The sequence below is a fragment of the Rhinopithecus roxellana genome, chromosome 4, assembly GCF_007565055.1.
Source record: "Rhinopithecus roxellana isolate Shanxi Qingling chromosome 4, ASM756505v1, whole genome shotgun sequence".
Lineage (NCBI taxonomy): Eukaryota > Metazoa > Chordata > Mammalia > Primates > Cercopithecidae > Rhinopithecus > Rhinopithecus roxellana.
The window spans coordinates 20,748,903-20,772,341 of NC_044552.1; the positions used below are offsets into that span (position 1 = coordinate 20,748,903).

At 39.8% G+C, this 23,439-nt stretch overlaps 3 non-coding genes and 1 pseudogene across 3 annotated transcripts; all 4 read left to right on the top strand.

Moving 5' to 3' along the window:
* The first annotated feature begins 2,858 nt into the window (after positions 1-2,858).
* Positions 2,859-2,930, top strand: TRNAQ-CUG. The gene has a single exon. It is a non-coding gene; the product is annotated as a tRNA-Gln (tRNA).
* Positions 2,931-6,774: 3,844 nt separating this feature from the next.
* On the top strand, positions 6,775-8,069 carry LOC104671215 (annotated as a pseudogene).
* A 2,967-nt stretch (positions 8,070-11,036) lies between these two features.
* On the top strand, positions 11,037-11,118 carry TRNAS-AGA. Its single transcript has one exon. It is a non-coding gene; the product is annotated as a tRNA-Ser (tRNA).
* Positions 11,119-14,588: 3,470 nt separating this feature from the next.
* Positions 14,589-14,670, top strand: TRNAS-AGA. The gene has a single exon. It is a non-coding gene; the product is annotated as a tRNA-Ser (tRNA).
* Positions 14,671-23,439: the final 8,769 nt, after the last annotated feature.

Genomic DNA, 23,439 nt, shown 5'->3' on the forward strand with positions numbered 1-23,439 from the left:
TAGACTTTCCTTGATTTTGATGATCTTGACAGTTTTTGAAGAGTATTGATCAGGTATTTTGTAGAATGTTCTTCAACTAGGATTTGTCTGATATTTTTCTCATTATTAGATTGGAGTTAGGGGTTCGAAGGAGCAAGACCTCAGAAGTAAAGTGGGAGTTTTTTGTTTGTTTGTTTGAGACAGGGTTTCCCTCTGTCACGCAGGCTGGAATACAGTGGCACCATCTTGGTTCACTGCAACCTCCGCCTCCCATGTTCAAGCAATTCTCCTGCCTCGGCCTCCTGAGTAGCTGGGACCACAAGCATCTGCCACCACGTCTAGCTAATTATTGTTTTTTTGTTGTTGTTGTTTTTTTTTTTTTTTTTTTTTTTTTGAGACGGAGTTTCTTCAGTAGTATGATGCTTAATTTCTGCTTATAGAATTCATTTTTTATTAGTTAAAAATTTTATTAGTTAAAAATTGTGCTAGATGACATACAGAGGAATATCAAATGCAGAGGATTCTTAGCCTGAGATTCATGGACCTCAAGTGTTTCATGAACACCTTGAGATAGTTTTCAAAATGGTGTATGTGTGTATCTAGGGGCATCTTTCCGGGAAAGGGGTTTCCTAGATTTTATTCAATATGATCTGGAGTCCAGAGCAAAAAAATATTGTACAAATCTTGGCTCTACTGACTTTGACATAGGGAATTTGAGGGAGAGGAATTTTCCATCAGCATTTTGTTTTTTGGGAAATAAATAAAATGACTATGAGCAAACATGAAGACCAATTCCCAAAGACTGGGCTCTTGTTGCCCAGGCTGGAGTGCAATGGCGTGATCTCGGCTCGCCGCAACCTCCGCCTCCCAGGTTCAAGCAATTCTCCTGCCTCAGCCTCCCGAGTAGCTGGGATTACAGGCATGCACCACCACACCCAGCTAATTTTGTATTTTTAGTAGAGACGAAGTTTCTCCATGTTGAGGCTGGTCTCGAACTCCTGACCTCAGGTGATTCGTCCGCCTCGGCCTCCCAAAGTGCTGGGATTACAGGCGTGAGCCACTGCACCTGGCCTAATTTTTGCATTTTTCTTAGAGACAGGGTTTCGCCATGTTGGCCAGGTTGGTCTCGAATTCCTGGCCTCAAGTGATCCACCTGCCTCGGCCTGCCAAAGTGCTGGGATTACAGGCATAAACCACCATGCTTGGCCTAAAGTGCCATTTTTATCACATTATATCAAGACTATATACTATCAACATGGCTTATCACTGCTGGTGTAGTGCTTTTGGGATTTATTCACTGCTTACTTTCCCACCCTTTTTCATACTGTATTCTGTAGAGCAATCACTATGCAGAGCCCAGAATGAAGGGGTGGAGTTATTTGGAATTCTGCTCAGGAGATTCCCTGAAAAACTGAGATTTGTTGCACATCAGGGAAGCTGTAGGGATTGGTTTAAATCTTCTATTTATTGTTGCTCAAATTGTTTCAGCTTTGACCATTACAGGCATATATTTTTAATTTTTTTTTTTTTTTTTTTTTTTTTTGGTCAGAGAGCACAGAACTTGGTACAAGCCCTAGCCCTTAGAAATGCTAATCTTAAAGTTGTTACCGGGACCTTCAGTTTTTCAAAAGCCTGCAGTGGGCTAGATTTTTGTTGAAAATACTTAGGATCCTCATGCTTCTTGTTCCCGAGGCTCCTGCAAACCACCTTTAGTTATCCCGTTTGGCAAGAGGGTTTCATTCTGTCTTGCTTTCTGGTAGTGAGTGGATCGGAAAGTCATAGGGCTGGGAGAAGATGTATTGGATGAGATATGTACGGATATTCTCGTTGCCACTGTACAGCGGCCATTGCAGCTCATGCCGCAGAACACACGGCCCTATGGGCGGGGTCAATTTTAACCTGGTAATGACAGTGCCGCCTCATTTAAGCCGGAAGGATTTTTGTCCATGATACCAGACGTCTCTAAGCAATGAAGTCATTTTGGCAGATGCCGATACCTCTCATGTGATCTTGTTGGGAAGGTTCAGATCCTATCAACTGCGATTATTTACTCTTAAGGACCCTCTGCCTCCTTCCTCGGCCTTTCTATTTGACAATATAAGATCGCTTTTGTCTCCTGCAATGAACAGTCCTAGACAAGTCACGTCCGGGTCTTGGCATCCGTAAATTTTTACTGCTGAATATTTTGGGAGAGGCTCATAGTTAATACAATTGAAAAAGACCAAGTCAAAGCTTTATCAGTGAGAAACTAATTACAAAATCCTGCTTTGCAAATATTCGAGCTTTTAACAGTGCTTTACCCTTTAGTATCCACGAGGTGGAGCCTTCCCGTGAAGCTGAAAGCATCTTTCGGTGTCCTGTTTTTTGTTTTTTACCCTTGTCAACGCCACAGCCAGGAGTAGTTGACACGCCACCTCAACTGAAGTCATCCATAATTTATATGTTACGAAATTGAACTTCCAAAAGTGTGCCTAGCATTAGGAGCAAAGAACGCCGGACAAACGCTCGGGAGGCGGCAAGCCTCGCGGTTCTTCCAACAACTCAATCTGTCAGCGCCTCTAGGTTGGTGCAGTCTGCCCCTGCGTCGGGGCAGCCCGGTTGAGGGCGGCCGAACCGAGGCTAGGGAACCCCGAAGGTTGCAGAAGGCAGAGGGACGCTAAGAGTCTAGGGGGGACACGGACTTACCTTATCTGTCCCTGGAAACCGATTTGCTCTTGGATTTTGCACGAAGAGCCCTGTGCGAAACGAAAAGGGAACTTGTGTGGTGGCGGTAGATAACGAACATTAGGGTAGAAACTTAGGTTCTTAAAGGGAAGACGGCTTGAGTTCAGATGATATATTCCATCAGGAAGGAATGCTAGCAATAATGGCAGTAGTGAGGTTCCATGGTGTAATGGTTAGCACTCTGGACTCTGAATCCAGCGATCCGAGTTCAAATCTCGGTGGAACCTGAGATTTTCGGGTTTTTTTTTCTTCTTGTTTCCTCACCATTTTTTTCTTTCTAAAATAAATTTCCCTCTTAGATATGATTGGCAGGGAATCTCCAGTTCATATGAACCCAAAGTATGACGCGGACTCTGTATGGGGCCCACTGACTCTCTGCTCTATGTTCAGAGCAGGAGACAACTCCTCATCTCATACCTCCTTCCTTTTAGTACCCTCCTCACCACCACCTAACAGATATTCTAATGCCCAAAATAATTTGAGTTGAGTTAAACTTTTTATTTGATTTATTGCCTTATGAAATGTGGTTAATTCACTTCAGAGGACAAAAAGGACTCAACAGATTTGAAGGAGAAGAAAGATTCTTGTATGTATCTTTTTCCCAAGAGAATGAGGCTTTATAATGCCTTTCAGGTGCAATCATTAGAATTTATAGGTGTTTCATTTGCCACTGAGAAACAAGGATTCATGAAAATAAATCTGTATTTTAAAAAAAATTGCTTAAACTCTCTTAGGTATTTGAACACTATTGGATCTTCACATGGTAACTTCAATCACTGTCAACACAGTAAGTAAATATCCAGATACATCTTCTAAGTGCTTCCATGGTGCTCTCTCTGTTGGTCATTTCTATGACATTAACCTACCACACAGAATTGCTGTCAATGCTGAATATGTCCCATAGAATGATACAGCTTTAAAATTGTATCCTAGATGTCTCTGTGATTATTTTGTCTTCATAAAACTAAATGTCTCCTGTTGCAAGTTAGTTTATTTTCTGGTAAATGTTTGGATTTGTCACAACTTAAGGTAAGACAAAGAAGTTACTGGGTCTCTGAAGAAATAAGGCCAAAGTGTCTTCCTTAGTTTGATCTTATCTATTAGTATTTATAAAATTATGTATTTTAATTATGGATACAGGGCATCAGGCTATATATTATAATCTTTTTTCATTTAATCTTATATTACTAAAATTAATCATCTCTTTTGTTGTATGTAGCTACCATTCATTCACTGATTTCATGTTAGCTGCTGTGTAATATGAACATGCCACAGCTCATTCATTCATCTTTCCATTAATGGGAAACCTAGAGTTATTTATAATATAAATTTGATTTTGAATTATGGCAATTCTTGAGTCACAAAAATTAAAAATTATTTTACTGCAGAGGAAATTCCTGATTCTGCAACCATACATTTGGTGGAGAATTTATAACTTTGAGCTATCATTTTAATTTTCCAAATGCTTCCGCACATAATGATTATTCACCCTTTTATATTGTACTACCCATTCCTTCTGATTCCTCATGCATTTTCTAGTGTTAACTGCTAGCAGCATTATGTTCCCCAGCATGGAATGCCTTTGCTAGGCCTTATGCCACCACTGCCTCTAAAAGCTTAAATATCTACCTGCTTTTAGCAAATATCTATTCATTACCCTTACCAAGGCAAATGTTGCAAGAAAATAGATGCTTACTTTTAATTTAGATAGACCTAATTTGCTTCTAAACATTTCTTTATAGACTTTATTATACTTGCATAAAGATGTATCATGATATAATACATAATTTTGGAGTTTTCCCCCCTTGTTTATATACATGTTTCTTCTGAAAGAAGAAATACATCTGATTGGCAAAGCTTAGGGCACATGCCTGCCATCCGAGCTACATAGAAGCCTAGGAAATTGTTTTAGACAGTTTGGACTACTATAACTATATAATGTTTGTTGACTTAAACAACAAACATTTATTTCTCACAATTCTGAGGCTGGGAAACCCAAAATCAAGGTTCCAGCTGATTCAGTGTCTGGTGAGGCCTCCCTTCTTGATTTGCAGCCTACTGTCCTCTTGCTCTATCCTCATATACTGTGGGGAGGGAGAGAGAGAGAGAGAGAAAGAGAGAGACAGAGACAAAGGGAGAGAGAAGGGGAGAGAAAGAGAAAGAGAGAGAGAGGCTTCCACATATGAATTTGAGGGGGACACAAACATTCAGTCCATAGCAGAAATTTAGTTATGACAGTACCATTGAGGATGCACAGTTCATTGGTAGAGAATTCTCCCTAGTCATATGAAGTCTTAGGCATATTAGACCACTATGTTCATCAGTATGATTATCTATCATTTCTTTTCTTCCTAAACTTTTCCTTTTCCATCAATTTTCTCCTTCATTATGATTCAGCCAGAGAATCTGTATAGGCTGGGCACAGTGGTTCATGCCTGTAATTCCCACAGTTTCAGAGGGTGAGGTGGGTGGATCACTTAAGGCCAGGAGGTGGTGACCAGCCTGAGCAACATGGTGAGACCCTGTCTCTACAAAAGTAATAATATATTTTTTAAAGAATCTGTTAAAATATTAGTTAATAATTACTAAATTTTGAGATGTAGAAACAAAATGGAACTAAAATGATGAATAACAGTAATTCACAAAATGGGATGTTGTAATAAGGATCAAATTATACTCGAGTCATTTATCATAATAAAAGATAATTTTTAAGCTGTTTACTGAAGTTATAATTCATGCAAATGCTGAATGAATGACTATGAAATTAGTACTTGTCTGAGGTCATGGCCAAAGCTACACAGTAGCACCCCTTTGCTGTGAATAAAATGTCAGGATGTAAAAATGTAAGAATTTTATTGAAAAACTAATTATTATTAGCATTGTATTTAATGTATTATATTTTATATCAAGATATTACTATAAGAATTGTGTTGTAATCAAAACTTTACTAGTCAAAATTTCAAAGGTTGATACTGTGTATCAGTATCATTTACTAGATTTTTCTTCAGTCACTCTACTGCACAGTTGGGCCAAAAAATAGATGCCCACTTTTAACTTAGATGGACTTCATTGCTTCTAAACATTTTCTCTTTTCTTCAAAGATTTTATTATACTTGCATACACAAAGATTTATCATGATATAATACAAAATTTTGGAACGTTTCCCCCTTGTGAAAGTTTAATGTGACAAAATAGATATTTTGCTTTTAAATCATTTTAACAAAATGAAAAAAATTATCAGATAGAAATTTTGTTTAAAGACTCAAGGCTAAGATAGAAAATAGTTTTTGAAGGTATTTTTAAATATTCTAGAAATGAAGTATTAAGATGTAATTACAACTTTATTATTCTTCATTTTATTCTAATGTAAATATTTATATTTGTTGAGAATAAAAGTATATGATGTTCTTCCTATACAGCAATCTAAAGAACTCATATTTATATTAACTTCCTTATATTAAATTCAATTTTATTCTTAATATTACATAAAATGTAAAGTTTTTCACAAATTATTAATTATTAAAGCATTTTATCCCCAAATAGTAAAAACCCATTCATATTTCAATGATTGACAGTATCTTAACAAATAAAGCTCACAAGGAGATTTTCACTCTATGTTTAATAGCTAAAATTCTTATTCTTGTACTAAGCAATGAGTACTAAAAAATAAATAAATAGGCCGGGCGCGGTGGCTCAAGCCTGTAATCCCAGCACTCTGGGAGGCCGAGATGGGCGGATCACGAGGTCAGGAGATCGAGACCATCCTGGCTAATACGGTGAAACCCCGTCTCTACTAAAAAATACAAAAAACTAGCCGGGCGACGAGGCGGGCGCCTGTAGTCCCAGCTACTCGGGAGGCTGAGACAGGAGAATGGCGTGAACCCAGGAGGCGGAGCTTGCAGTGAGCTGAGATCCGGCCACTGCACTCCAGCCTGGGCGGCAGAGCAAGACTCCGTCTCAAAAAAAAAAAAAAAAAAAAAAAAAAAAATAATAATAATAATAATAAAAAATAAATAAAATGAGACAACCATACTATTCAGATAATAAAAGTAAATCTGTCCTTTTCTGACCATGGACGCTGCTGAGAAAGCACTGTTAAATGTCTCTCTTCCCACTGCCATCATATCTAAGTCACAGTCTCCTAAAGAGCCTGAACAACTGCTGAAGCTTTTCGTTGTCATTGGAGGGTTGAGCTTTTTTTTTTTTTTTTTTTTTGAGATGAATCTCCTTCTGTGGCCCAGGCTGGAGGAGTGCAGTGGCGCAATCTGGGCTCGCTGCAACCTCCGCCTCCTGGGTTCAAGTGATTCTCCTGCCTCAACCTCCCGAGTAGCTGGGACTACAAGTGTGCACCACCATGCCCAGCTAATTGTGTGAGTGTGTGTGTTTTTAGTACAGACAGGGTTTTACTATGTTGGCCAGGCTGGCCTCCCAGAGTACTAGGATTACAAGCATGAGCCACTGCACCCAGCCAGGAGGACTGAGCTTTGAAACAACTGATGAGAGCCTGAGGAGCCATTTTGAGCAATAGGGAACGCTCACGGACTGTGCAGTAAGAAAGATCCAAACACCAAGCACTACAGGGGCTTTGGGTTTGTCACATATGCCACTATGGAAAAGGTGGATGCAGCCATCAATGCAAGGCCACACAAGGTGGATGGAAGAGTTGTGGAACCAAAGAGAGCTGTCTCAAGAGAAGATTCTCAAAGAACAGGTGCCCACTTAACTGTGATAAAGATGTTAAAGAAGACACTGAAGAACATAAACTAAGAGATTATATTGAACAGTATGGAAAAATTGAAGTGATTGAAATCATGACTGACCGAGGTAGTGGCAAGAACAGGGGCTTTGCCTTTGTAACTTTTGATGACCATGACTCCATGGATAGGATTGTCATTCAGAAATACCATACTGTGAATGGCCACAACTGTGACTTTAGGAAAGCCCTGTCAAAGCAAAAGATGGTTAGTGCTTCATCCAGCCAAAGAGGTCAAAGTGGTTCTGGAAACTTTGGTGGTGGCATTGGAGGCGGTTTTGGTGAGAATGACAACTTTGGTCATGGAGGAAACTTCAGTGGTTGTGGTGGCTTTGGTGGCAGACGTGGTGGTGGTAGATATGGTGGCAGTGGGAATGGTTATAGGGGATGTGATAATGATGGAAGCAATTTTGGAGGTGGTGGAAGCTACAATGATTTTGGCAATTACAACGATCGGTCTTCAAATTTTGGACCCATAAAGGGAGGAAACTTTGGAGGCAGAAGCTCTGGTCCCCATGGTGGTGGATGCCAATACTTTGCCAAACCATGAAACCAAGGTGGCTATGGCAGTTCCAGTAGCAGCAGGAGCTATGACAGTGGCAGAAGATTTTAATTACTGCCAGAAAACAAAACTCACCAGGAGAGGAGAGTCAAAGAAGTGACAGGGAAGCTGCAGACTACAACCGATTTGTGAACTCAGCTAAGCCCAGTGGTGGAAGGGCCTAACTGCTACAAAGAAGACATGTATTAGACAAATATTCATGTGTATGGGCAAAAACTTGAGGACTGTATTTGTGACTAATTGTATAATAGGTTATTTTAGTTTCTGTTCTGAGGAAAATATATATCATTCCAACAAAGGATTTTAATGTAGTGGATTTTTTCTTTTTTTGCAACTATGCTGTTGGATGCCAAATGTAATAGTCTAATCATGATGCTGAATAAATGTGTCTCTTTCAAAAATGTGCTGTGTAAAGTTAGTCTAGTCTGAGGCTATCTTGGTAAATTTCCCCAACAGTGTGAAGGGAATTCCTTCAGGGTGATGCCACATTCTATTTGAAATTTGTATACAACCTGCTTGAGTGGAGAAGCCATTGTCTTCAGTAACCTTGGTGTAGTTGAACTGATAGTTACTGTTGTGACTTGAAGTTCACCATTAAAAGAGTTCACCTGGCCAGGTGCAGTGGCTCTCATTTATAATCCCAGCACTTTAGAAGGCTGAGGCAGGAGAATCGCTTGAACCCAGAAGGCAGAGGTTACAGTGAGGCGAGATGGTGTCATTGCACTCCAGCCTGGGTGACAAAGTGAGACTCCACCTCAAAAAAAAAAAAAAAAAAAAAAAAAAAAAAAAAAAAAAAAAAAAAAACAGAATAGGCTCAAGGATCCCAGAAATAACATGGAAGTAGGTATCTGGCTATTTGACTTTCATTCTGGCCTGGGGGTATGGGGTTCTTTACAGCCTGGGGCAATGAAAGTCTCAGCTCCCTATTTTGCTTTCTTCAAAACGTGCGCGCGCACGTGTGTGTGTGTGTGTGTGTGTGTGTGTTGGAGGTAGAGGAAAAGCACCTTGTTACAGCCTGATGGAAGTCTAGATTCCCCACTTTGCCTTTGCTGTCGTGTGTGAAGGTTTCGACCACAGTTTTTTTTTCCTCTTCCAGCTTCCCAAGAGCAGAAGTCCCTAGAAATGGAGTTTGTAACTCCACTGAATACATAAAATTAGTTTAAAAAATTGTAAGTCATAAAACAAAACAAAAATGTTTTAAATATAAAACTTTTAGACGTAGAGTCAAGCTTCGGCCGGGTGCGGTGGCTCAGGCCTGGGTCAGGAGATCGAGACCATCCTCCTGGCTAACTCGGTGAACCCCGTCTCTACAAAAAATACAAAAAATTAGCCAGGTCTGGCGGCGGGCGCCTGTAGTACCAGCTACTTCGGAGGCTGAGCCAGAATGGCGTGAACCCGGGAGGCGGAGCTTGCAGTGAGCCAAGAGCGTGCCACTGCACTCCAGCCTGTGCAACGCAGTGAGACTCCGTCTAAAAAAAAAAAAAGTAGAGTCAGGCTTTGGTCCAATAACTCATTAAAAGATTATATTAGGGAAGTGTCCTCAGCCTTCTGTTCATAGGCCCTTGCTTATTTTGATTCTATGTATTATGCAGCACAAACATTCACTGCCTTTTCTTTTCTTTTCTTTTTTTTTTTTTGAGACAGACTCTCGCTCTGTAACCCAGGCTGGAGAGCAGTGGTACGATCTTGGCTCACTGCAACCTCCGCCTCCCAGGTTCAAGCGATTCTCCTGCCTCAGCCTCCTGAGTAGCTGGGATTACAGGCACCCACCACCACGCCTGGCTAATTTTAGTATTTTTAGTAGAGACAGGGTTTCACCATGTTGGTCAGGCTACTCTTGAACTCCTGACCTCGTGATCCACCAGCCTCGGCCTCCCATAGTGCTGGGATTACAGGTGTGAGCCACCCTGCTAGCCTACGTTTTCTACCCTTAGGGACACTATGCTGTATTAGCTATCTTCACAGCTCTGTAGGTTAAACCCCTTCTGCTTCAATAGCCAGATAATCACTATTGTATGGTTGTCACCCATGTTTTCAACTTAAAAACACATGAATCATCACACAACCATTTTACAACGTCATCTGCACCACAGAGATTTTTAAAACATATATCTCAAGAACTCATATAAAAACCAGAAATTTTTAGCAATTATATGTCACTTTGTTTCAGAGACTCCTTGAACACTCATACCACTCAAGCCGGGGTCCTCCTTGCCAACTTGGCAGTGAGTAATATAGTTGTCAAATCACATTTTACCATCTGCTTTCACAGACCTCTTCTGATACCAGCTGTGAAAGTTTGGGATCTCTGGAAAGCAAACACTAAGATGTGTTAGAAGTGCAAGAGGTTATTGACAATAATGCCCATAACAACAAACAAAGAGGAGAAGGAAAGACGAATGCAGGAAGAGCTTTCAGACCATGATGTGGGTCAGGCATGGGCAAAATTAGAGAAGGAAGAAAGTAGGATTCAGTAGAAAAAGCCTGAGGTTTTCGCACAGCTCTAAGAAAGTCTTGTCCAGCTTTGGTTTAAAGATTGCCCATGGATGAGATCCCAGTCAAGTGGAAATGACCAGACTTTAGCGTACACCCACTGTGCTCACCAAGAAGAAAACAACCTCAGTTTGAACACTGTGGAAGATGGTAAAAGTGCTGTAGCTGAAGATGGTAAAAGTGCCTTGGAGGCTGTCAGCTGACAGCATTTCTTGCAACTGAAAACAAGTTTTTCCTTGAAGGAAGATCTGAGCAGTGCACCTCCATGGCCACAGAAATTTTACAATACACATTTAATGAAATTTCAGGTTAAACAAATCGATTTACCTAAATGACAAATATAGAACACTATACTCAACTAAAAAATATGTATTATTTATTTATTAAAAGATATTGTATTGTGTATATTTGATGTTTACAACATGATGCTATGAAATATATGTAGATAGTTTGCAAATTTGACCTTTCCAAGGGAGCTAAAGTTCAGTTAAGGTGACTTATGCTAATGAGCAAAGGATCCTTCATGTAGTCGTGGCCGAGTGGTTAAGGCGATGGACTAGAAATCCACTGGGATTTCCCCGTGCAGGTTTGAATCCTGCCGACTACTCATTGCCAATGAGGCAAATTAATATCTATCATCTCAATAGTTACATCTTTTTTGGACAAGAGCACCTAAACTCTACTAATTTAACAAAAATCCCTAATTTAATACAATTCAATTCACTAGAGTCCTCATGTTGTACCCTACATTTCCATATTTCTTTTCTCCTTACCCACCCCTGGCAACCACTTTTTAATTCTCTCTGTATGTTTGACCTTCATATATGTATGTGTGTGTGTGTGTGTGTATGTGTGTGTGTGTATATATATATATATATATATATATATATATATATATCTCCACATATAAGTAAGATCTCACAATATTTTTCTTTCTATGTCTGGTTTATTTCACTGAGCATAATATCCTCCAGGGTCATCCATGTTGTGGCAAATGGCAGGATCTCCTTTTTTAAGGCTGAATAATATTATACACACACACACACACACACACACACACACACACACACACACGGATTCTTTATCCATTAATCTATTGACAGACATAGATTGTTTCCATATCTTGGCTGTTGTGAATAGTGCTTCAGTGAATGTGGGAGTGCAGATGTTTTTATGAGGTAGTAATTGCATCTCCTTTGGGTTTATATCCAGGAGAGGAATTGTGGGGTCATATGGTAGTTCTATGTTTAATTTCTTTAGAAACATCCATACTGTTTTCCATAATGACATAATGCACAAATCTACATTCTCACCAACAGTGTACTAGGGTTCCCTTTTCTCCACATCCTTGCCAACATTTGTTGTCTCTTGTCTTTTTGATAATAGCAATCCTAACAGATGTGAAGTAATATCTCATAGTGGTTTTAAATTGCATTTTTCTGATGATTAATGTTGTTGAGCACCTTTGCATATGCATATTGTCCCTTTTATGTCTTCTTTGAAGAAATTGTCTGTTCAGATCCTTTGCCCATTTTTCATGAGACTGTAGTGCTGCCAGCTGTGCTCAGAAGGTAGGTCTCCTTGACCACTTTTTAATCAGGTTATCTGTTTTTCTGCTATGGAGTTATAAGAGTTCTTTATAAATTTTGAATATCAACTCCTTTTTCCCAGTCCATAAGTTGCCTTTTTTTGTTGTTGATTGTTTTCTTTGCTGTGCAGAAGCTTTGTAGTTTGGTGTGGTCCCATTTATTTATTTTTGCTTTTGTATCCTGGACATTTGGCATGATATCCAAAAAATTGCCAAGGCCAATGACAAAGAGCTTTCCCACGGTTTTCTTATGGAAGTTTTGTGTTCGGGTCTTATGTTTAGGTGTTTTATCCATTTTGAGTTGATTTTTGTGTATAGTAATAAGAGTCTAATTTCATTCGTTTGCATGTGGAAATCCAGTTTTCCAAGCATCATTTATTGGAGATTATTCTTTCCCCCAATGTGTCCTCTTGATGCCCTTGTCAAAAATTAGTTGGCAGTATATGTTTGAGTTTATTTCTGGGATGTCTCTTCTGTTGCATTGGTCTGCTTCTGTTTCTATGCAGGAATGTTTATGCTGCTATCAGAACAATATGTCTTGATTATTATTTAACTTTATAATATAATTTTAAAGCAGGGAGTGTGTTGCCTCCAACTTTGTTTTTCTTTCGCAGTATTGCTATGGCTATTTGGGGTGTGTGTGTGTGTGTGTGTGTGTGTGTGTGTGTGTGTGATTCCATATGAATTTTAGGACTGTTTTTTCTACTTCTGTGAAGAATGTCCCTTTGGAGTTTTGATAAGGATTCTACTGAATTTGTATATTGCTTTGGATGGCATGGACATTTTAACAGTATTAATTATTGGATATCTTTCCATTGATTTATGTTGCCTTTAATTTCTTTCAACATTTTATAGTTTTCAGTGTAAAAATCTTTCACCTCCTTGGTCAAATTTATTCCTAAGTGTTTTATTTTTGATGCTATCATAAATGAGATTGTTTTCTTGATTTGTTTTTCAGTTAGGTCATTATTTTTGTATAGAAATGCTACTATTTTTGATGTTGATTTACATATTATTTTTAAATACCGTTGGTGGGTCCTAATGCAAGTCTTTAAAAATGTACAAGGATTGAAATGACACAAAATACATTCTGTGAGTCCAGCGTAATAAAAATAAAATTAATTTCAGAAATAAAATGGAAAACCCCCAAATGTTACTAAATGAAAAAACACTCATCCAAAGCCATAGCTTAAAGAAATCACATTTAGTTAAAATGAATGATAAAATAAGATATATAAAAATTTGTGTAATGCAGCTAAACTGTGCCCATAGTCTAATTTATAGTTCTACTTGCATATATTAGAATAAAGACGTTTTAATATTTGATGTTAAAGCTTTTTTCTCAGTAATTTAGAGGAAAACAGCAAATTAAAATATTAGAAGCAAGATTATAAAAAGATAGAACACACACAGAAAAAAAACAAACAGAACATCAACAAATCCAAAAATAGGCATTTAGGGAGGATTGACAAAATTATTGTTCTAAATCAAGTATTGTTCAATAAAAGGAAGAGAAAACAGAGAATACTAATACCAGGAATAAATATAGGATAACATTATATTTTAGTATTTGGACATCAAGAATATACTAAGAATACAGTATGAACAATGTTTTGTAAATAGATTTGACAATTTAGGACAGATTCCCTTGAAGAGATGATTTATCAAAACTGACAGAACAAGAAATTAAGACCTTGAGTTTACTCCTCAGCTCTCTTCCTTCTAACTGGAAACCACACTGAGTAAATCTACTATTTGTTTCCCAGAATCGTTTGTGAAGCTCAGGTAAGCATTCAAGGGACATTTAAATAAGTGGGAACTTAAAAAAGAAAAAAAATGGTAGTAAAAATGTACCTTTGATTTGAGATGCAGGGGGAGTTGTTTACTGGAGGTCAAAGGGGGAGTTGTCAAGGGGAAAAGATGAAGTTTCTTAGAGGCAATACCAGGCTCTCAAACTGGAAATAAGTGGATTTCTAGTATATCCTCTTAATGCACTGGGCTACGACTGAAATACTAGTGTATTTCCTCTCAGTAAATAGAAATGCATCTCATTCCTTTTATCAATTGCAGAAGCTTCCATTATGTGAATCTTCCAAAATTTATTTTAAAAGTCAAACATCGATGGCCATTTTAGATTGTTCAAATCATCACTATAACTCAAAATTCTGCAGCAAATGTTAGAGCGTGTCGCAATTGTTGCGGGTATCTCCTGGAACACCATCAGAAGCGGACGGAGCAGGAAGCTTGGTCTCTGGGAATGCCTCCTGCGTAGTCTCCTTCCATCAAAACATCAGAATAAGGGGTCCTCCCAGGTCCGAGGATAAAGTGTTACTTGTCAGTTTGCCACAACAGCATGATAGTCATCTAACTGATGTCAAAAAATAAGAAACATTGAGAGCGAATTCACTTTTTAGCAGAAAATTTGACCTTTCCAAGGGAGCTAAAGTTCAGTTAAGGTGACTTATGCTAATGAGCAAAGGATCCTTCATGTAGTCGTGGCCGAGTGGTTAAGGCGATGGACTAGAAATCCATTGGGGTTTCCCTGCGCAGGTTCGAATCCTGCCGACTACGGTCCATTTCTTGTTGGAAAAGGAGTCTACTGACACCTTGCCAGGTTGAAAGTCTGTCATTGGCTCTCAGGAAGAAGCTTGCTTGTCCCAACCTATAGGCTTTTCTCTTTAGGGACCCACTAAAAATGCTCCATGTCTCTGAAACAATGAGGAAAAGTCATACAAAAAAAAAATACTTCTGTCACAGCCGTATTGATGTTTTCCTTTGCCCTAAGAAGAGCTCAGGGTGATGTTTCTCTGTTTCCTGCAACAGATGCCCCATTTTGAAGACAACTTTCCTTAGAGAAAAAAATTGCTAGGAGTGTTTGTGTCTCACAGAATTGTCCCCTTATTAGGGATCTTCTCCAGTCAAGCAAACGCCCTGGTTTAACGTAGAAAAGGAAATTCCAGGAAATCCATGATCAAATACAAGTGAAAGCAACCCACAGGCATGGTCACCAAGATGAGAATCTATATTGGGCATTTATAAGCAAACCACTACATAATAAAAGATAACTGAGTAAAGCAATTTTTTTCATAACTCAATTTTAAAAAAATCAACGACGTCAAGTGGAGTGGCCTGTCCTGGGGTCCAGGACAGTGGTGAAGCAAGAGCGACTAAAACCGAGGTGAAGTTGTGATTATATCCTGAGCACAGAAAGAGCCCCAGCTCAGATGCAGAATCTCACTGTGATGAACAAGTACGGGTTAATGTATTGACCAAAAGAATGCTGACCACAGTTGAGTACCTTCCCAGGAATTCCTAGGGGAATCCATGCATCACTGCCTTGGCAGCTTAAGTGGAGCAGCTTGTCCTCACCTCTCTTCTTCTAATCTTCAAAGAGTTGTCGTGATTTATTTTACCTCATCCAAGAATGATGCTAATATGTTTTCATAAACACAGTGCCGGCCCTGTTGATAAAATGCCAGATCCTTTGTTCTTTTATGTGTCTCTTTAGAGCATTGCATTTCAAAATTAGTGGGGCAGTGACCGCAAATGCTCTGCTGAGCGGTGCAGGCGGGAAGAACAAGACTTGTCTTAGTGTACGGAGATTCAGGTTTCCAGAGGAGGAGCCTGATCGGTTCTCCTACCCTCTCCCATATCCAGCATGCAGGTTGCTTTGATTCGGAAAAACAATCTAATAGAATTCTAGAATGTGAAAGCTAATGAAATGCTACAGCCCTTTTGTGGAAACAATTCCTAATAGTAGAGTTAAGTATTCCATCTGACATATATGTACAGAAATTGAAAATGTAAATTTGTTCAAAAAGATATCTTAAATGGGCAGGCGCAGTGGCTCATGCCTGTAATCTCAGCACCTTCAGAAGCCGAGGCAGGTGGATCACCTGCAGTCAGGAGTTCGAAACCAGCTTGACCAACATGGTGAAACCTCGTCTCTGCTAAAAACACAAAAATTAGCGGGGCGCGATGGCGTGGGCCTGTAATATCAGCAAGGCAGGAGGGGGAGGCAGGAGAATCGCTTGAACCCCAGAGATGGAGGTTACAGTGAGCCGAGATCACGCCACTGCACTCCAGCCTGGGCAACAAAGCGAGACTCCCGTCTTAACAATGACAACAACAACAAAAACATATCTTAGAGAGAAGTGTTGATAGCATAAATAGGAGCTTCTCTCCTTCTGGATGCTTTTTTTCTGGACAAGCCCATGCAGACTCAAGTTCAGGTTCTGGGGCTGCAGCAGGGTCTTGAGCAAGGATTGATCTCACAGAATTTTGCCTTGTAGAAGAACAGCATGTGATCTAGTTTCTGAATAATGCCATCTAGTTCTAGAAGGGTTTTTGTTTTGTTTTGTTTTGTTTTTTCTCGTCCCACTACTAAGGAAGAGGAAAGGTGTCTTATAGACAAGAAAGTAACATGGAAAACGAGACACACTGATGGACAGTGTCATGATCAGCGCAGAAAAATAAGAAAACACAGTATGGTGCCTATAGTATATAATACTGTAGTGTATATCTCTTTAAAAAAAAATTTCTTAATTGAAATAGAGATGAGGTCTCCCTGTGTTGCTCAGGCTGGTCTCAAACTTCTGGCCTCAAGGGATCCTCTCACCTTGGCCTCCCGAAGTGCTGTGATTACAGGCATGAGGCACCTTGCCCAGCCACATAGTGTATACTACAAAATAAGCAGAAGAGAATGTTCTCACCACAAAGAAATGACAAATGTTTGAGGAGATGGATATGCTAAATACCACGATTTGATCATTATACAATGTATAAATGTAACAAGTCATCATGCTGTACTCTGTAAATATGTATAATTATTATGTGTCAATTAAAAACAAGATCAAAAAATAAAAAATACAATGAAACAACTGTTCCCTTCTGTGAATAGTTGGCTACTAAAAAATTGTCAATAAATCATGAACATGTAAAATTAATACGTAAATAAATGAAACAGGTACATGTCTACCTAAAGCAAAAAACTTTCAAGTCCTTGCCTGACCCATGCTGCTAAGGGTATTGTCAAACTGATTTTTATTTTTTCTTTCATATTTTACTATATTTGAGAACAAACATTACCACTTTAGGGATCTAGTTCTTTAAGCTGCCTTTTCACTGCTCCATCTTCAGAGCTCACAGAATAATGGAAGACACTCTGCGCTTTTATTTGTCTTCCACCTCAACTGTGGACTCCCTCACTGCTTGCTTAATTTTCACTAGAGGGCCTCATGAATCAGACCATGGCTTCACATATCATTTCCTCAACTGACAGGTTGTTCCTGCCTTTTCTTTTCTTTTTCTTTTTTTTCTTTTTTGTTTTTTGAGACAGAGTGTTGCTCTGTTGCCAGGCTCGAGTGCAGTGGCGCAATCTCGGCTCACTGCAACCTCTGCCTCCCAGGTTCAAGTGATTCTCCTTGTCTCAGCCTCCTGAGTAGCTGGGACTACAGGTGCGCAGCACCACACCCATCTAATTTTTGTATTTTTAGTAGAGACGGGGATTCACCATGTTGGCCAGGATGGTCTTGATTTCTTGACTTTGTGATCCTCCCGCCTCGGCCTCCCAAAGTGCTGGGATTACCATGTTCCTGATTTTGAGTGTGGTGATGTCAAGATAGAAGGACATCACCCTTAAAGGGAAAGCATTAGAGAAAGAGTCATGGAAAACACAAGAGTTTAAAATACTAGTCTCATATTTCAGGCTTTATGGAGAGTTTTTTTCTAAAAGAGTTTGAAACTTACTTGGGAATACTGTTCTGTGATCTGAACTGCTGGGCAGCTCCTACAGGGTCCTTCCAAGCTCTGCTGCAAAAAATGCTTTCCTTGCTACCAAAAAGAATAGGAGATATACCAAGAACTGATCATTATTGTACCATCAATGACAAAGAAAAGGCAGGAGAGAGTAGCAATCCCAGATTATGAGCCTAAAGGGCTGTGGGGAGAAGCAAATGGCCTTTACTAGAGTAAAGAATCACAGGTCTCAGAATTTGACCCTAGCCAGCTGGACTCCAGTGTATGCTATAGCCATGATGCAAAGACAGTTTTATTGCACTGTAAATTTTCAACTGTTAAAGAAGGCATTTCCAAGTGTTCAACTGTCTGTGACTGCTTGGAAAAAACCTATGCTGCATAAAGAACTTCATACTATGTGATTCGATGGATAGTGGTCACTGGTTTAACAGAAGAAAATGTCACTGTCTTCCCTCCCCTACCCCACTTCTTGACCTTCACCCCCACACCCCAGGGAAAGCCCATACGTTCCTTCAGAGCACCTTGGCCCACTTGCCTACTTGGAGGGAGACAGTAGAAAGAGGATGTTCTGGTAAGTGGGATTTTTTTTTAAGCTGATATTAAAGAAAGGAGTTTAATCATTCTTACCCACAGTCTGAAAGATAAAAACATATAAAGATCAATTTTAACATTAGTTTTAGGTTACAGTGAATTTTAAATTTAATTCTATCTGACGTACTTACAATGATCACCTTCTATAAAGGATAGGCTCTGGACTGTCTGCAATCAATATATAAATAGGTTTGATCTAGCAAATCAAGAAAACATTATTCTACATAAATACGGACCAAGAATGTAGAGAAGGAAAAGAATTTCTCCAATAGAAATTTAAAAACTAGAGCTTGCAACATGAGGAATACAATTTTATCTCCTTCAGTAATTGAACTGCCTTCTCAGACCCAGTAATAGCTAGTGGCCCTGTAGGCAGCCACTTGACTGGCTTAGAGCTGTTCTAACAGAGAATATAACTTAGAAGGAGGATGGAGAATGAGATGAGTAAGAATTTGAACTGAAACAATCAGCAGATTGAAGTAAGGCAATATACTAAACTAGGTTCTTACTGTGAGCTAAACATTCAGTTAGGAGCTCTGAAAAGGTCATTCTTTCTATAAATAGTAGAAAATAGGCTGAATGCCGTGGCTCATGCATATAATCCCAGCAGTTTGGGAGGCCGAGGTGGGTGGATCACCAGAGGTCAGGAGTTCGAGAGCAGCCTGGCCGACATGGTGAAACTCCATCTCTACTAAAAATACAAAACATTAGCCAGACGTGGTGGCGGGCACCTGTAATCCCAGCTACTCGGGAAGCTGAGGCAGGAGAATCGCTTGAACACAGGAGACGGAGGTTGCAGCTAGCCCAGATCACGACGTTGCACTCCAGTCTGGGTGACAAGGCGAAACTCTGTATCAAAAAAAAAAAAAGTAGAAAATATTAAATTTTTATGATGGGCCAGGTGTTGTGCTCAGTGCTATAGACACAAAGGTAAACAAAACACAAGCACAGTTGCTGACCGCATGGTGATTGATGTCTATTAGGAGGAATATTCTACAAATATAAACAAGCCCATATAGAGAGAGTTTAAGAAAACTACTTGTGGCCAGCAGCATAATGGCACAAAGAGGGTGGAAGACTCAAATAAAAATGAAAACTGCAGTTTCCGGGTGGATGAGCACTGGAAAGTTTGACTGGGGAAAAGTGTGAGTCTACAATTTCTCGGGTACAAGATTTATGCTTGTGGGCCTTGATAATTAAAGGAGAATGATTAATTCTGGAGTGCAACAACATGAAAGAAAAGGGAAAGATTAAGTCTGGCAATGAGATTAGCAGCATGGCTCAGATAAAGCCTGGAAAGTCATGTGCTTTAGGTATGCATGTGCCTGCATTGGTCTGTGAATATCAAAAATATACTTGGACCATGGCACTGAGCACAGCAATTTCCAATAACGCTTTTCACCTTGGTATAGTAGTGGATATAACGTTTTCACTCGGAAACAGATGTTTGGACTGTCTCAGAGAATTCTGTAACAATTAGAGACACCTGTCTCTCATATATGTATTTTATGCATTTCCCAAAACAACAACAAGCAGTTGGCAATTCTCTCTTCCACTTCATGGTCATGAAGTTATTAGGAAAGAGATTTTTAAATTCTTAAAAATTCCGAGGCACAGCCAGATAAGGTACTGTATTTCTCTATAGTTCCAGCTTCTTGGGAGGCTGAGGCAAGAAGGTCACTTGAGCTCAGGAGTTAGAGGCCAGCCTGGGCAAAATAGAGAGACTCATGTCTTTTTAAAAAGAAAAATAAAAAGCCCAAGCCAAATAGAAAAAAAGGTGTGAACTCTCTCACTTTACATGTCCCCTGATACAAACAACTGGAGAAATCATTATCAAGGAGTTTACAAAAACTGTGGAAGACCATGGATGCTGAGCAGGGAATCACCTGCCTTTTGAATTTCCTTCCAAGTCAAGCAATCGAATTTAACTAAAAGGTTCAAAATCACCAAACATGATCTTAAGCATGAAGCTGCTTTAAAAATATTACCTTTGAGGCTGAGTGCAGTGGCTCGTGCCTGTAATCCCAGCACTTTGGTTAGGCCGAGGCAGGTGGATCACATGAGGTCAGGAGTTCAAGACCAGCCTGGCCAACATGGCGAAACTCCGTCTCTACTAAAACTACAAAATTAGCCAGGCATGGTGGCACGGGGCATCTGTAATCCCAGCTACTTGGGAGGCTGAGGCAGGAGAATCACTTGAACCCAGGAGGCTGGAGGCTAGAGGTTGCAGTGAGCAGAGTTGGTGCTACTGCACTCCAGCCTGGGCCAAAGAGCAAGACGCTGTCTCAAAAAAAAAAAAAAAAAAAAAAGGATTAAAAAAATCACCTTTGAATTGTGGCCATATGATTCATTAATCTCAGCCTTTTAAATTAGGAGGCCAAAAGTACACACACACCCAAAGCTGAGATCCTAGTCAAACCAGTTCTTTGAGTTTCTCTCTCTTTTCTGAGAGAGCTTATGGATGTTCTTTCCTCACATTACCCTTTGGGACATTAGAATGACACATATATAGGTCCAGCAGAAGGGAATAAAACCTGGCTGGTTAAGGGATGATTAAAACCTCTACTTAAATTCCTTTTCAACCCTTACTGTGAGACCTCCACTCAGAAGAAGCCCTCAATTTAGGATATTTTTCCTTTCTTGTTGAAAAAAGAAGCAAAAGGGAGACAGAAGCAAAGTAATGCTCTTTTTCTCAGCACTTTATGAGTATTCTGAATTCCGTGTAAATTTAAGCCCAGATTTTTTCACTGAGTGTTATCTTGTTTATTGTGCCACTGGAAGGTGATACTTGCCATTACCAATTTATAAATATTTCATAAGCAGCATTTTATTTAGAATTTCTTGTTGCTTTGGAAAACAAAAAGATACAGGGAAAAAATAAGCTCCTAAACTGTACGAGGTAAAATTTAGGAACTCCTAAAATATATAAGGTAAAAATTAAAAAAAAAAAAAAAGAAAGAAAAGAAAAACCGGGTGCGGTGGCTCACGCCTGTAATCTCAGCGCTTTGGGAGGCCAAGGCGGGCGGATCACGAGGTCAGGAGATCGAGACCATCCTAACAAAGTGGGCTAACATGGTGACACCCCGTCTCTGCTAAAAACACAAAATATTAGCCAGGCGTGCTGGCAGGCGCCTGTAGTCCCAGCTACTCGGGAGGTTGAGGCAGGAGAATGGCCAGAACCCGGGAGGCGGAGCTTGCAGCGAGCAGAGATAGCTCCACTGCCCTCCAGCCTGGGCGACAGAGCCAGACTCTGTCGAAAGAAAGAAAAGTAGCAATCATATTTAGACATTTTAACACAATATATATCCCTCAGAAACTAATTAAAAAGCAGAAGAGGGAAGGAAAACAGTAAAGACGTAAAAATTTTAAACACAACTCTTCCTGAATTTTATCTAACTTACATATGAAGAACACTACACACTTCAACTTTTTTTTTTTTTTTTTAACTCTGTTGCCCAGGCTGGAGTGTAATGGTGGAATCACTGCTCACTGCAGCCTCGACCTCCCCAGGCTCAGTGATCCTCCCACCTCAGCCTCTGGAGTAGCTGGGAACACACGCGCCTGCCACCATACCCGGCTAATATTTTTGTAGAGACTGGTTTTCACCACGTTGCCCAGGCTGCTCTGGAACTCCTGGGCTCAAGTGACCCGCCCTCCCCAGCCTCCCAAAGTGTTGAAATTATAGGGACGAGCCAACGCGCCCAGTGGCATCTCAACTTCTGAAGACAAATTTCTTTTTGAAGTATACATGGAACTAAAAAAAAAAAAAAAAAAAAGTTTGCCTTGCCGGTTTTAAAGTAAGTTTCCAAAATTCGAACAGTCTGAGAGATAAATACTAGGGTCTAGCCACAGTACATTTTGCTAGACATTAATTAGAAATCGAAAATTGTGTTATGTTTAGAAGTTAAAAAGTGTGCATATGGCCGGGTGCCGTGGCCCACGCCTGTAATTCCAGCTCTTTGGGAGGCCGAGGCAGGCGGATCACCTGAGGTCGGGAGTTCGAGACCAGCCTGACCAACATGGAGAAACCCCGTTTCTACTAAAAATACAAAATTCGCGGGATGTGGTGGCGCAAGCCTGTAATACCAGCTACTTGGTAGGCTGAGGCAGGAGAATCGCTTGAACTCGGGGGCAAAGGTTGCGGTGAGCCGAGATCGCACCATTGCGCTCCAGTCTGGGCAAGAAGAGCGAAACTCCATCTCAAAAAAAAAAAAAAAAAAAAAGAAAAGAAAAGAAGAGAAAGAAAAAAAATGTGCGTATGGTTCCAAGAAGATATCTAAATGGTAATTAAAACTTATATTCAAAAGAATGACATTGAAAATAATACTTATGAAATATATTTCATGCAGTCCAAAATGCACTTGGATGCTTAAACTCTTAAATACATAATTAAGAATAAAATAAGGCCGGGCGTGGTGGCTCAAGCCTGTAATCCCAGCACTTTGGGAGGCCGAGACGGGTGGATCACGAGGTCAGGAGATCAAGACCATCCTGGCTAACACGGTGAAACCCCCTCTCTACTAAAAAAAATACAACAATCTAGCCGGGCGAGGTGGCGGGCGCCTGTAGTCCCAGCTACTTGGGAGACTGAGGCAGGAGAATGGCGTGAACCCGGGAGGCGGAGCTTGCCGTGAGCTGAGATCCGGCCACTGCACTCCAGCCTGGGCGACAGAGCCAGACCCCGTCTCAAAAAAAAAAAAAAAAAAAAAAGAATAAAGTAAAAGCTGAACATCAATAATCTGAGATCCACTGGAAGAAATTAGAAATTAGTAAATTTTACCCAAAGAACTCTTAGGGAAGGAAATGAAGAAGAAAATGGCTGATTTAATGCAATAAAATAGAAACATAAGATGGAAATAAGTAAAAAAAAAAAAAAAAAAAAAAAAGCCAAAATTTTGTTTGAAAAAAAAAAAAAACTAATAAAATTGCAAAATCCTTGGATAAACTGATTGAGTTTATCCAATAAGGCACAAATAACTGATCTCAGATATA